General features: G+C 49.1%; 1 protein-coding gene across 2 annotated transcripts in view; it reads right to left on the reverse strand.

Moving 5' to 3' along the window:
- ak7b (adenylate kinase 7b) overlaps positions 1-12,720 on the reverse strand; it is a 118,992-nt gene that overhangs the window by 89,901 nt on the left and 16,371 nt on the right. The window lies entirely within an intron of this gene.

The following is a 12,720-nucleotide window of genomic DNA, read 5'->3' on the forward strand; positions in this document are numbered from 1 at the left end:
TAAGCAGGCCGGTTACAACATCCCTCCCCCCAAAGTCCAAGGAATCCACCGAAGACCCTGGCGAAGGAGGGCGTCGGACTCGTTTTGCCGCAGGCCGGACACCATTTGCAAGAGGCGCTGGATCAGGCGGCATGTAACGAGACGGAGACCGGTGCTTCCGTGATGAACGGCGTAACGGTTGTACATCCACGGCCGTGGGCCCAAGGATTCCCCTCTGAGGTGTCTTGTGTCTCCATCTCGGAGTCAAGAGTCTGCTGCCTCCGTCATCTCGGCGTCTTTATCTCCACACGGTTCTGTCACGGCCTGCGCAGGCTTTGAGTGAGGCACCAGAGGAAGATTGTGAGCAATACTTTCCATTGTGTCTGGTCTCTGTGGCTGTAGAAATTAGCTCCTGGGGCGGGGAATCTTTGGAAGGGATAGTCTTCTGGACTGAACATGGTCTACATGTTTGCGCTGGAGACGACCCTGGGCTTGCACCTGGTATGAAATAGGTCCCGTTTGGCGAAAGATTACGCCAGGGACCCACTGGGCACCACCAGCAAAATTCCGAACGAACACTGGGTCACCAGGCGTAAATTGCCGAATCGGCCGATGCTGAGAAAAACCATGTCCCTGACGTTCTTGTGTGTGGCGTACTTTTGCGCCAATGTCCGGGAAAACCATGCTACGGCGGGTGCGAAGTCTCCGGCCCATTAGGAGTTCTGCGGGAGCTACCCCAGTCACCGCATGGGGGATGGTCCTATATGAAAACAAAAACCGAGCCAGTCTCATGTCCATCGACCCGGAAGACTGCTTCTTTAGGCCTCGTTTGAATGTCTGCACTACCTGCTCCGCCAACCCATTTGAAGCCGGGTGGTAAGGGGCAGTGCGGATGTGGCGTATGCCGTTCATCTTCATGAACCTCGCAAACTCCTCACTTGTGAACGGAGTGCCGGTGTCCGTGACCAGCACCTCGGGGAGGCCATGCGTACTGAAAGACAAACGCATCTTCTCGATTGTTGCGCACGACGTTGTGCCTCCCATCTTATGCACCTCTAGCCATTTAGACTGGCCGTCGATTAATAGCAGGAACATGGATCCTTGAAAAGGGCCGGCGAAATCCGCATGAAAGTGCGCCCAAGGCCGCCCTGGCCATTCCCAGTGATGTAGGGGCGCGGCCGGCGGAAGCTTCTGATGCTCCTGGCAAATGGAGCAGTTTTGTCAATGTCAGTGTCGAGGCCTGGCCACCAGACATAACTCCGGGCCAACATTTTCATTTTGGTCATACCTGGATGCCCATTGTGCAAGTCTCTCAGTATCAGCTCCTGTCCTTTTTTCGGGACAATCACACGGGTCCCCCACAAAAGGATGCCGTCTTCCATGCTGAATTGGGACAGCGTGTAGGAAAATGCCCGCAACCCGCCTGGGAGCTGTATATTGCCCACTATACAGGACTATGTGCCGAACCTTTGACAGGACTGGCTCCGTCTGGGTCCACTCACGGATCTGTGATGCCGTGACAGGCAAGGTGTCCATAAAGTTTAGGGTTGCAACCACCTCACCGGTTGTGGGAGTCGACATGGGGCCGGTCGATAAAGGCAATCGGCTCAGTGCGTCGGCATTCCCTATCTGGGTTCCTGGTTTGTGCTCCAGAGAATACTCGTATGCAACGAGCAACAAAGCCCAGCGCTGGATCCGTGCAGAAGCAATGGACGGTATTGGCTTATCCTCTCTGAAAAGTCCCAGCAGAGGCTTATGATCAGTCACGATAGTGAAGTGGCGGCCACATACCTACTGGTGGAAACGTTTCACCGCAAAGACCACTGCCAGGCCCTCTTTCTCGATCTGCACGTACTTTTTTTCCGCTGCAGTCAATGTGCGGGAGGCGAAAGCTATCGGCCGCTCAGCCCCGTTATCCATCTTGTGGGACAGGACAGCCCCAATACCATACGGGGATGCATCACATGTGACGAGCAAAGGCTTTCCAGGATCATAGTGCGTTAGTAACCCAGACAACGACAATTGTTGTTTTACCCGCCGGAAAGCGGTTTTTTGCGGCTGACCCCAAACCCAGGTGTGATTCTTCTTTAGCAGAAGGTGCAACAGTTGCCAGATTGGGGAGGAACATTCCGTAATAGTTTACGAGGCCGAGAAACGAACGAAGATGCAAAGTGTCAGTCGGGGCGGGGGCCTGTTGAATCGCGCGCACCTTCTCTGCGACGGGATGCAAACCTTCGCGGTCCACCCGATAACCCAGGTAGACTACTTCCTTCGCCTGAAAAACGCACTTTGTGCGACGTAAACAGACTCCAGCCTCCGAAAAGCGTCTAAGGACAGCCTCCAAATTTTCCAAATGTTCCTGCTCCGACGTCCCTGTGATCAAAACGTCATCTAAGTAGATAGCAACATGCGGTAAACCTCTCAAAATGCCCTCCATAATGCGTTGAAAAATAGCACAGGCAGAGGATACTCCAAAGGGCAAACATGTATATTCATACAGGCCCCGGTGTGTATTAATCGTTACATATGGCCGGGAGGCAGGATCCAGCTCCAACTGTAGGTAGGCATGACTCATATCTAATTTTGTGAATGAGAGTCCACCTGCAAGCTTCGCGTAGAGATCCTCTATGCGAGGCATTGGGTATCGGTCGAGTCGGGAAGCCGTATTCACTGTAAGTTTATAGTCACCGCACAAGCGAACTGTGGCATCTGGCTTCATTACAGGTACAATTGGTGCTGCCCAGTCAGCGAAACGGACGGGCCTGATGATACCCAAAGTCTCCAAACGAGTGAGCTCCCCTTCTACCTTCTCGAGCAAGGCATAAGGCACCGGGCGCGCCCGGAAATAGCGCGGCGTGTCTCCTGGTTCGACTTGGATACAGGCTACAGCCCCTTTTATTTTCCCCAAACCGGTCTGGAATACATCTGGGTATCGTCCTAGCACCTCAGTCAACCCTCCAGAAACTGTTTGGAGGATGTGCTGCCACTGCAACGGCAAATGGCGCAACCAGTCCCGACCCAACAGGCTGGGCCCATGGCCGCGCACCACGATAAGTGGGAAACGCCCCTCCTGGCGTCCATAAACAACAGGGGTCATCGTAGTTCCTGCAATGTCCAATGGTTCCCCCGTGTAGGTGGCCAACCTGGCCTGTGTGTCCGTTAATGAAAGGGTCTGTATACCCTGCTTGATGCGGTCGAATGTCCTCTGGGTGATCACGGAGACCGCTGCGCCAGTGTCCAACTCCATCTCAAGCGGGTGACCACTGACCCGTACTGTCACTTTAATGGGGGCCACACGGGGAGTTGCCACACAATGCAGCTGCAGGCAGTCACCCTCCGTCTCCATGTCCTCGGGAGTAGTCGCCGCAGGTTCATCCAAATGAAAGGTACGGCCTCTGGGCTGGCCCCAGTTTCGGTCGGAACGACGGCGCCTCTGGCGCCCCCAGGGACGGGGTCGGCGCCTACAAGTCTGACACGGACATGGCTCCTCATCCATTGGTTCTGGAGAAGGCTCCCTTCGGGGAGGAATGTCTGACGGCCACTGGTGTCGATCCGGACGTCGCCTCGCCCAAGGTACCGCAGGGGTACAGGGGAGCGCCCTAAGGCATGCACCTCCATTCCCTGTAGCTCCTGCACTCCTCATTCTGCGCTCTCTCGGGACAATACTATTTGAATGGCCTGTTGAAAAGTCAATGTTGGCTCGGCTAACAACTTTCTCTGGGTGGCCACATTGTTAATACCGCAAACCAAACGGTCGCGTAACATTTCTGACAAGGTATCACCATAGTCACAGTACTCCGCAATCCTGCGTAGCGTGGATAGAAAGTCGGCAAGGGATTCTCCTGGGATCCTCTCAGCGGTATTAAACCGGTAACGTTGGACTATTGTGGATGAGGTTGGGTTAAAATGTTGCCCCACTAAGTTCCATCAAACGTTTTGGTGTCCAGCGCAGCTGGGTACGTAAGGCTCCTAATCACGTATGCGGGCCGCAGGCGGTGAGCAATATGATCACCTGGAGCTCGTTTTCGGTGATGTTGTTTGCCCGGAAATAGTAACGCATCCGTTCTGCGTACTGGTTCCAGCTTTCCAGCGCAGCATCAAAAATATCCAAACGTCCATACAGAGGCATGGTGTAACAGAAAACAACTTCCAACCTGTATCCAACAAAAATCCAGGGAGGTGGCTTCAGCAGTGTAGACAGCTATTCACTTTAATCCTCGTCGCCAGTTTTGTGAGGGCCACAAAGAATCCAGCACGAGTTTTCAGGATACAAAGAAATAACATTTATTTACAATAACATATACAACAGCAGCAGCAGCAACTTCCCTTGCTGCTCATTCCTCTCTCTCTGCTGGTTCCAAACTGGCCAGCTCTATTTATGCAGAGAGTCTGCTAATGATTTCTCCGCCCCCTCATTGGGGAAGCTCATACTCCCATAGGATTGTGGGATTGTCATTTGTCCCCAGCCAATGGTAAGCAGGCAGGTTATAACAGTATCATTACCAAAAACATGGTGCCCCCGAAGCAAAAAGTCCAGCCTTTACCGGTATACAGCATTTATCCGGATGATGAGTGGTGTGCCACCCTTACGGTCCGCGTGGATTTCACCCCCACAACCCAGATATGCAGGGTAGGTGGACTGGCCACATTAAATTGCCCCTTCATTGGAAATGTCTTTTTAAAAAATGATTTACTTAGTCCAACATGGACTGGTTGGGTCAAATGATATGTTTCTGTGCTATATATCCTATTTAATCCGAGTCACATCTAGGAGTCACCTCTCCACATTTACCGAAAATGTAATGTTCAGCGGCTGAAAAAGAGTCATTTAAAGCTCGCTTTCAACTGACAAAAATCTTTTTGTTCATTAAACTTTCTTCAACAGCGAGTAGCTGATGGAACATAGAACATAGAAAAATACAGCACAGAACAGGCCCTTCAGCCCACGATGTTGTGCCGAACATTTGTCCTAGGTTAATCATAGATTATCATAGAATTTTGGAAACTAAGGGCAATTTATCATGGCCAATCCACCCAACCTGCACATCTTTGGACGGTGGGTGGAAACCGGAGCACCCGAAGGAAACCCACGCACACGCAGGGAGGATGTGCAGACTCCACACAGACAGTGACCCAAGCCAGAATCGAACCTGGGACCCTGGAGCTCTGAAGTAATTGTGCTGTCCACAATGCTACCATGCTGCCCTTAAGAACAAATTACTCTACACTCCATTATTCTACCATAATCCATGTACCTATCCAATAGCCGCTTGAAGGTCCCCAATGTTTCCGACTCAACTACTTCCACAGGCAGTGCATTCCATGCCCCCACTACTCTCTGGGTAAAGAACCTACCTCTGACATCCCCCTACATCTTCCACCATTCACTTTAAATTTATGTCCTCTTGTAATGGTTTGTTCCACCCGGACTGTCTACTCTATCTATTCTCCTGATCATCTTATAACCTCTATCAAGTCGCCCCTCATCCTTCTCCGTTTTAATGAGAAAGGCCTAGCACCCTCAACCTTTCCTCGTAAGACCTACTCTCCATTCCAGGCAACATCCTGGTAAATCTCCTTTGCACCTTTTCCAAAGCTTCCACATCCTTCCTAAAATGAGGTGACCAGAACTGCACACAGTACTCCAAATGTGGCCTTACCAAGGTTTTGTAAGCTGCATCATCACCTCACAGCTCTAAATTAAATCCCTCTGCTAATGAACGCTAGCAACCATAGGCCTTCTTCACAGCTCTATCCACTTGAGTGGCAACTTTCAAAGATCTATGAACATAGAACCCAAGATCTCTCTGCTCCTCTACATTGCCAAGAACCCTACCGTTAACCCTATATTCCGCATTCATATTTGTCCTTCCAAAATGGACAATCTCACACTTGTCAGGGTTAAACTCCATTTGCCACTTCTCAGCCCAGCTCTGCATCCTATCTATGTCTCTTTGCAGCAACAACAGCACTCCTCACTATCCACACTCCACCAATCTTCGTATCATCTGCGAATTTACTGACCCACCTTTCAGCCCCCTCCTCCAAGTCATTAATGAAAACCACAAACAGCAGAGGACCCAGAACTGACCCTGCGGTACACCACTGGTAACTGGGCTCCAGGCTGAATATTTGTCATCCACCACCCACTCTCTGACTTCTATTGGTTAGCCAGTTCGTTATCCAACTGGCCAAATTCCCCACTATCCCATGCCTCCTTACTTTCTGCATAAGCCTACCATGGGGAACCCTTATCAAATGCCCGAACTAAATCCATTTACACTACATCCACTGCTTTACCTTCATCCACATGCTTGGTCACCTCCTCAAAGAAGTCAATAAGACTTGTAAGGCAAGACCTACCCTTCACAAATCCATGCTGACTATCCCTAATCAAGCAATGTCTTTCCAGGTGCTCAGAAATCCTATCCCTCAGTACCCTTTCCATTACTTTGCCTACCACCGAAGTAAGACTAACTGGCCTGTAATTCCCAGGGTTATCCTTATTCCCTTTTTTGAATAGGGGAACGACATTCGCCACTCTCCAATCCCCTGGTACCACCCCTGTTGACAGTGAGGACGAAAAGATCATTGCCAACGGCTCTGCAATTTCATTTCTTGCTTCCCATAGAATCCTTGGATATTTCCCGTCAGCCCCGGGGGACTTGTCTATCCTCAAGTTTTTCAAAACGCCAAACACATCTTCCTTCCTAACAAGTATCTCCTCGAGCTTACCAGACTGTTTCACACTGTCCTCTCCAACAATATGGCCCCTCTCGTTTGTAAATACTGAAGAAAAGTACTCGTTCAAGAATTAGATAAAAGGTCATATTTTAAACTTCAAACAAGTTGCATAGGAAGAACAGACAACAGGAAGAAAAAAGCAAGAATAGAGAGCAGAGGTAAGATCTTTTACAGTTATATTTTTATGCAAATGTGTTTGTTGGTATTTTTTCTGTAGGTTACAGTTAATATTCTAGTAATATAGCTGTGGTGTCCCTGAACATGCTGGCAGTCTAAGGGTAAATGATAAAATTGTGTTTTGATTCTACAATCCACAACAACACAATTGGGCTAATTAAAACTGTCAAATTAAAATGGGTTTGTTTTAAGTTTTTTTACATAGAATTTACAGTGCAGAAGGAGGCCATTCGGCCCATCGAGTCTGCACCGGCTCTTGGAAAGAGCACCCTACCCAAGGTCAACACCTCCACCCTATCCCCATAACCCAGTAACCCCACCCAACACTAAGGGCAATTTTGGACACTCAGGGCAATTTATCATGGCCAATTCACCTAACCTGCACATCTTTGGACTGTGGGAGGAAACCGGAGCTCCCGGAGGAAACCCACGCACACACGGGGAAGATGTGCAGACTCCGCACAGACAGTGACCCCAAGCGGAATCGACCTGGGACCCTGGAGCTGTGAAGCAATTGTGCTATCCACAATGCTACCATCCAGCCTCTTTAAAAAGTTAAAGTGCAGACGTCTATCATTGCTAGTCAAGTGGAATGCAAGTTACCCCTAGATACTGATACAGGGATAGGCATGTATACAGATCACAAATAAAGTGAAGCCCAGACTGATGACGATCTACCTGACTGATACGATTACTCAGACTGTAACCTAAACATCATGGTAGTGTGTATTCTATCAAGGTTCGCTGCAGATTAAATCCCACTGACAAGAGTTAAATTGCATATCTCAACATATACCATTGCCCATCGTGACAAAAGTATAATGGGCGCGATTCTCCGCCCCCCCACGACGGGTCGGAGAATAGCGGGAGGGCCCTTCCCGACATTTTTCCCGCCCTCCCGCTATTCTCCCCCCCACCCCCGCCCAACTCCCGACACGAATCGCTGCCCACCGTTTTTTTACGGCCGGCAGCGATTCACAGCTGATAGATGGGCCGAAAGTCCCAGCCCTTTACGCTGTTTTACGAACGGCAAACACACCTGGTCTGGCCATTCGTAAAAACGGCGGGAACAACTCGCTTTTTATAACCATGGCACCGGTTGGCACGGCAGTACCACGGCCGTGCCAAGGGTGCCATGGGCCCGCGATCGGTGGGCACTGATCGCGGGCAGCGGGCCCGATGCCCGCGCACTATTTCTCCTTCCGCCGCCCCGCAGTATCCATTCGCGGGGCGGCTGAGGGGCATCCCGGCCCGCGCATGCGCGGGTTTCGCGCAAATACGCGATGATGTCATCCGCGCATGCGCGGGTTGGAGTCTTCCAATCCGCGCATGCGTGGCTGACGTCATATGACGCGTCAGCCGGCGCTAACTCCGGCAAGCTGGCTTAACGAAATTCGTTAAGCCCGTGATGCCGGAGCTTACGGCGTCGGGCTGCTAGCCCCGACCGGGGACCAGAATCGGTTCCCGGTCGGGAAGGGGCGCGCTGGCGTCAAACCCACACGGGTTTGACGCCAGCCTTACGATTTCTCCCGTTTTGGGAGAATCGCGCCCAATATTTTTCAATATTTTCCAAATACTATTGCGGTATGCTGTGAAACAGGCTTGTGTGCATGTGTACGGTGTGACTAATTTAATTAATAATAATAATCACTTATCGTCACAAGTAGGCTTCAATAAAGTTACTGTGAAAAGCCCCTAGTCGCCACATTCCGGCACCTGTTTGGGGAGGCCAATACAGGAATTGAACCCACGCTGCTGGCCTTGTTCTGCATTGCAAGCCAGCTATTTAGCCCACTGTGCTAAACCAGCCCCTCATTTAATTAAACTAAAGACAGTTAGGCTACAAGGTTAAATAGATCAAAAATGAGATATGTTTGAAAGCTAGTGCGGGCGACAAGGAGGCATAGTGGTTAGTCCTGCTGCCTACAGCGCTGAGGACCCGCGTTCGAATCCTGGCCCTGGGTCACTGTCCTTGTGGAGTTTGCACATTCTCCCCGTGTCTGCGTGGGTTTCACTCACACAACCCAAAGATGTGCAGGGTAGGTGGATTGGTCATGCTAAATTGCCCCTTAATGGGGCGGCATGTGGTGCAGTGGTTAGCACTAGCACTGCAGCACTGAGAACCCGGGTTTGAATCCCGGCCCTGGGTCATTGTCGGTGTGGGGTTTGCACATTCTCCCTATGTCTGCGCGAGTTTCACCCCCCCACAACCCAAAGATGTGCAGGTTAGGTGGATTGGCCACGCTAAATTGCTTCTTAATTGGAAAAAAAAAAATTTGGTCCACTAAAATTTAATAAATAAATAAATAAATTGCCCCTTAATTGGAAAAAAATATTGGGTACTCTAAATTTTAAAAATAGGTTTGAAAGCTAATGTTTTAAGTGGAAATGGAGAAGGGGGTAAACTGGGGACAGGGAGCAGCATCAATGGAAATTTGCATTCGGCAGATAAAGGAAGTAACTTGAAGTTAACTATTGTATTTAAAAGGGAACATGCACAATTGGAGGGGATTGTAAATTAAATAAAGCAAAATATTAAGTTTATGTTTACCCAAAAGTAGTGACGATAAAATACCATGAAAGACCTGTAAATTCTGAGAAAAGAAACGTCTAAAGGAAGATAAAACAATGGAGTTAAAGAGAAAAGACAAAAAAAACATATTGAAAGAGAGATAGAAGACTTTATCAGAAGGTATGGTTATGACATCCAAAAGCAGCGTGGAAACAAACCCATGAATAAGCAGCTGTCACCATAGAATCATAGAATTTTTAGTGCAGAAGAAAGCCATTCGTCACATGGAGTCTGCACCGGCCCTTAGAAAGAGCACCCTACTCAAGCCCACACCTCCACCCTATCCCTGTAACCCTACGTAACCTTTTTGAACACTAAGGGCAATTTAGCATGGCCAATCCACCTAACACACATCTTTGACAAAGAGTCATCGGACTCAAAACGTTAGCTCCTTTCTCTCCCTACAGATGCTGCCAGACTTGCTGAGATTTTCCAGCATTTTCCCTTTTGTTTCAGATTCCAGCATCCGCAGTAATTTGCTTTAAACCCACACATCTTTGGACTATGGGTGGAAACCGGAGCACCCGGAGGAAACCCACGCAGACACGGTGAGAACGTGCAGACTCCTCAGAGATAGTGACCCAAGCCTGGAATCGAACCTGGGACCCTGGAGCTGTGAAGCAACTGTGCTAACCACTGTGCTACCGTGCTGCCATCTTCAGAGAAAAGTGTTTGTATATGGAGATATATGGCAGCATGGTAGCACAGTGAATAGCATTGTGGCTTCACAGCGCCAGGGTACCAGGATCGCTTTCCTGCTGGGTCACTGTCTGTGCGGAGTCTGCACGTTCTCCCCATGTCTGTGTGGGTTTCCTCCGGGTGCTCCGGTTTCCTCCCACAGTCCAAACATGTGCAGGTTAGGTGGTTTGGCCATCCTAAAATTGCCCTTAGTGTCCAAAAAGGTTAGGAGGGGTTATTGGGTTACGGGACTAGGGTGGAAGTGAGGGCTTAAGTGGGTCAGTGCCGAATGGCCTCCTTCTGCACTGTATGTTCTATGTTCTATGAGACAAGCTTTGGTCACAGTGTCAAATGTGAGAGAGGGTAAAGCTTGTGTAAGATTTCCCCTATAGCAACAAAGAATTTGTGGTAATATTACTGGAATTTTATAGATTAAAATCTATGTGGGCTGTAGCCTAAAATGGAGGTTTAGCTCTGAGTTAATTAAACAGAATTGAGAAATGATTGTAAAAGTACTGTTAACAGTATAAATGTAATCTTGTGTCTTTAAATGTAACTTTTTGTCAATAACTGTTTACATTTAGTTGTTAAAATCTTCACAAGTGGTTAAAAATTCTTTCTCCTGATTTTAGATACCTTCTCATAAAATACAAATTGCAAATCGTTGTGATAGCTTGTTCAAGTTTCACTTTGGGATTTGGGCAGCCTGGCACTTACCAGCTGCCATATCATTTATTTGTGTATCTCAGCTTTCTAAGGAGAGGGTAAATCAGAGGGGGCTCCACTCTATATTACTGGGTGAAAGTACAAGCGCCCCCCACTTACACTTTTATTGAAATTCAGCACAATACTTCTTTTTTAAAAAATATTTTTATACTCCTCCTTTTTCACATTTCTCCCAAATTTGCACCCACCAACAATAAACAATAAGCAGTAAGAAAATAATGTCAATCCCCATATCAGCAACAACAATCCCATCCTCCCACCAACCCCCAAACAGCTGCCCGCATGTTAACATAATCAAATAACAAAAAGGAATCAGGAATCACCCATAGTCACCATTAATACATACACTCCCCCTCCCCGCAACCGCCCCCCCCCCCCAACACACACTAATGTTTGATGTTATCCAATTCTCGAAAGTGCATAATGAATAACATGCAAGAATTGTAGAACCCTTCCATCGTTCCCCTCAGTTCAAACTTAACCTTCTCAAGAGTCAAGAATTCCAACAGGTCCCCCCGCCACGCCAGGGCACGGGGTGGAGAGGTTGCTCTCCATCCCAACAGGATCCGCCTACAGGCGATCAACGAGGCGAAGGCTACAACATCTGCCTCCGCACCCGTTTCCAACCCCGCCTGGTCCGACACCCGAATATGGCCTCCCGTGGGCTCGGTTTCACGTGCACCACTTTAGAAATTACCCTAAAAACCTCCTTCCAGTAATCCTCCAGCTTTGGACAGGACCAAAACATATGAACATGATTTGCAGGGCCCACCCCACAACGTTCATACACAGCTTCTACCCCCTCAAAGAGCAGGCTCATCCTCACCCTTGTGAGGTGTGCTCTATATACCAGCCCCAGCCTCACGCACGAGGTGGAGGCGTTCACTCTCTGGAGCACCTCACACCAGAACTCCTCCTCCTTACCCTCCCCCAACTCTTCCTCCCACTTTACTTTGATCCCTTCCAGTGGTGCTTTCTCCTCTTCCAAAATAGCCCCGTAAACCACCAATACTACCTCTTTCTCCTGTCCCTCTGACGTCAGCACCTTCTCTAGCAATGTGGAGGCCGGCTCCACCGGGAAGCTCTGTATCTCCTTCCTGCCAAAATGTTGAACCTGCATGTATCTAAACATTTCCCCCTGCTCCAGCCCATACTTCGCTCCCAGCTCCTTCAATCCTGCAAACCGACCCCCAAGAAACAAATCTTTTAGTGTCCTACTCCCCTTCTCCTCCCATTTCCCAAAATTTCCGTCCCACTACCGTGGCTCAAATCTGTGGTTCTCCGGAATTGGCATTTCCCTTGACCCTGTCCCCAACCCAAAGTGTTGGCGAATCTGCCTTCAAATTCTCAATGAAGCTATTATTACCGGACTCCCTGAGTATTTGCCCGGCTCCATCAGGAGCGGCGCTGTTGTTCGCGCCTTCAATCCTGACCCTCTACACAAACTCTCCTCCATTTTGACCCATTGGGAATCAACCCCTCTGACCCAGCTCCGCACCTTCTCCACATTCGCCGCCCAGTAATAATACATCAAGTTCTGCAGACCCAAACCCCCTGCCTGCCTTCCCCTCTGTAGCAGCACCTTTCGAACTCTGGCCGCCTTCCCTCCCCATATGGACGAGGTAATCATTCCTTCAATCTCTCTGAAAAATGCCTTTGGCAGGAAAATCGGCAGGCATTGGAAAATAAACAGAAATCGCGGCAAACATGTTCATTTTAACCGGCTGTATCCGACCCGCCAGTGACAGAGGGAGACCATTCCACCTTGCCAGATCAGCTTTCAAGACAATACTTCTTTAAAAATATGCATCTTCACTGACAGGTATTTAAGGTAAGATTTTTAT

This window comes from Scyliorhinus canicula, chromosome 2 (assembly GCF_902713615.1).
Source record: "Scyliorhinus canicula chromosome 2, sScyCan1.1, whole genome shotgun sequence".
NCBI lineage: Eukaryota > Metazoa > Chordata > Chondrichthyes > Carcharhiniformes > Scyliorhinidae > Scyliorhinus > Scyliorhinus canicula.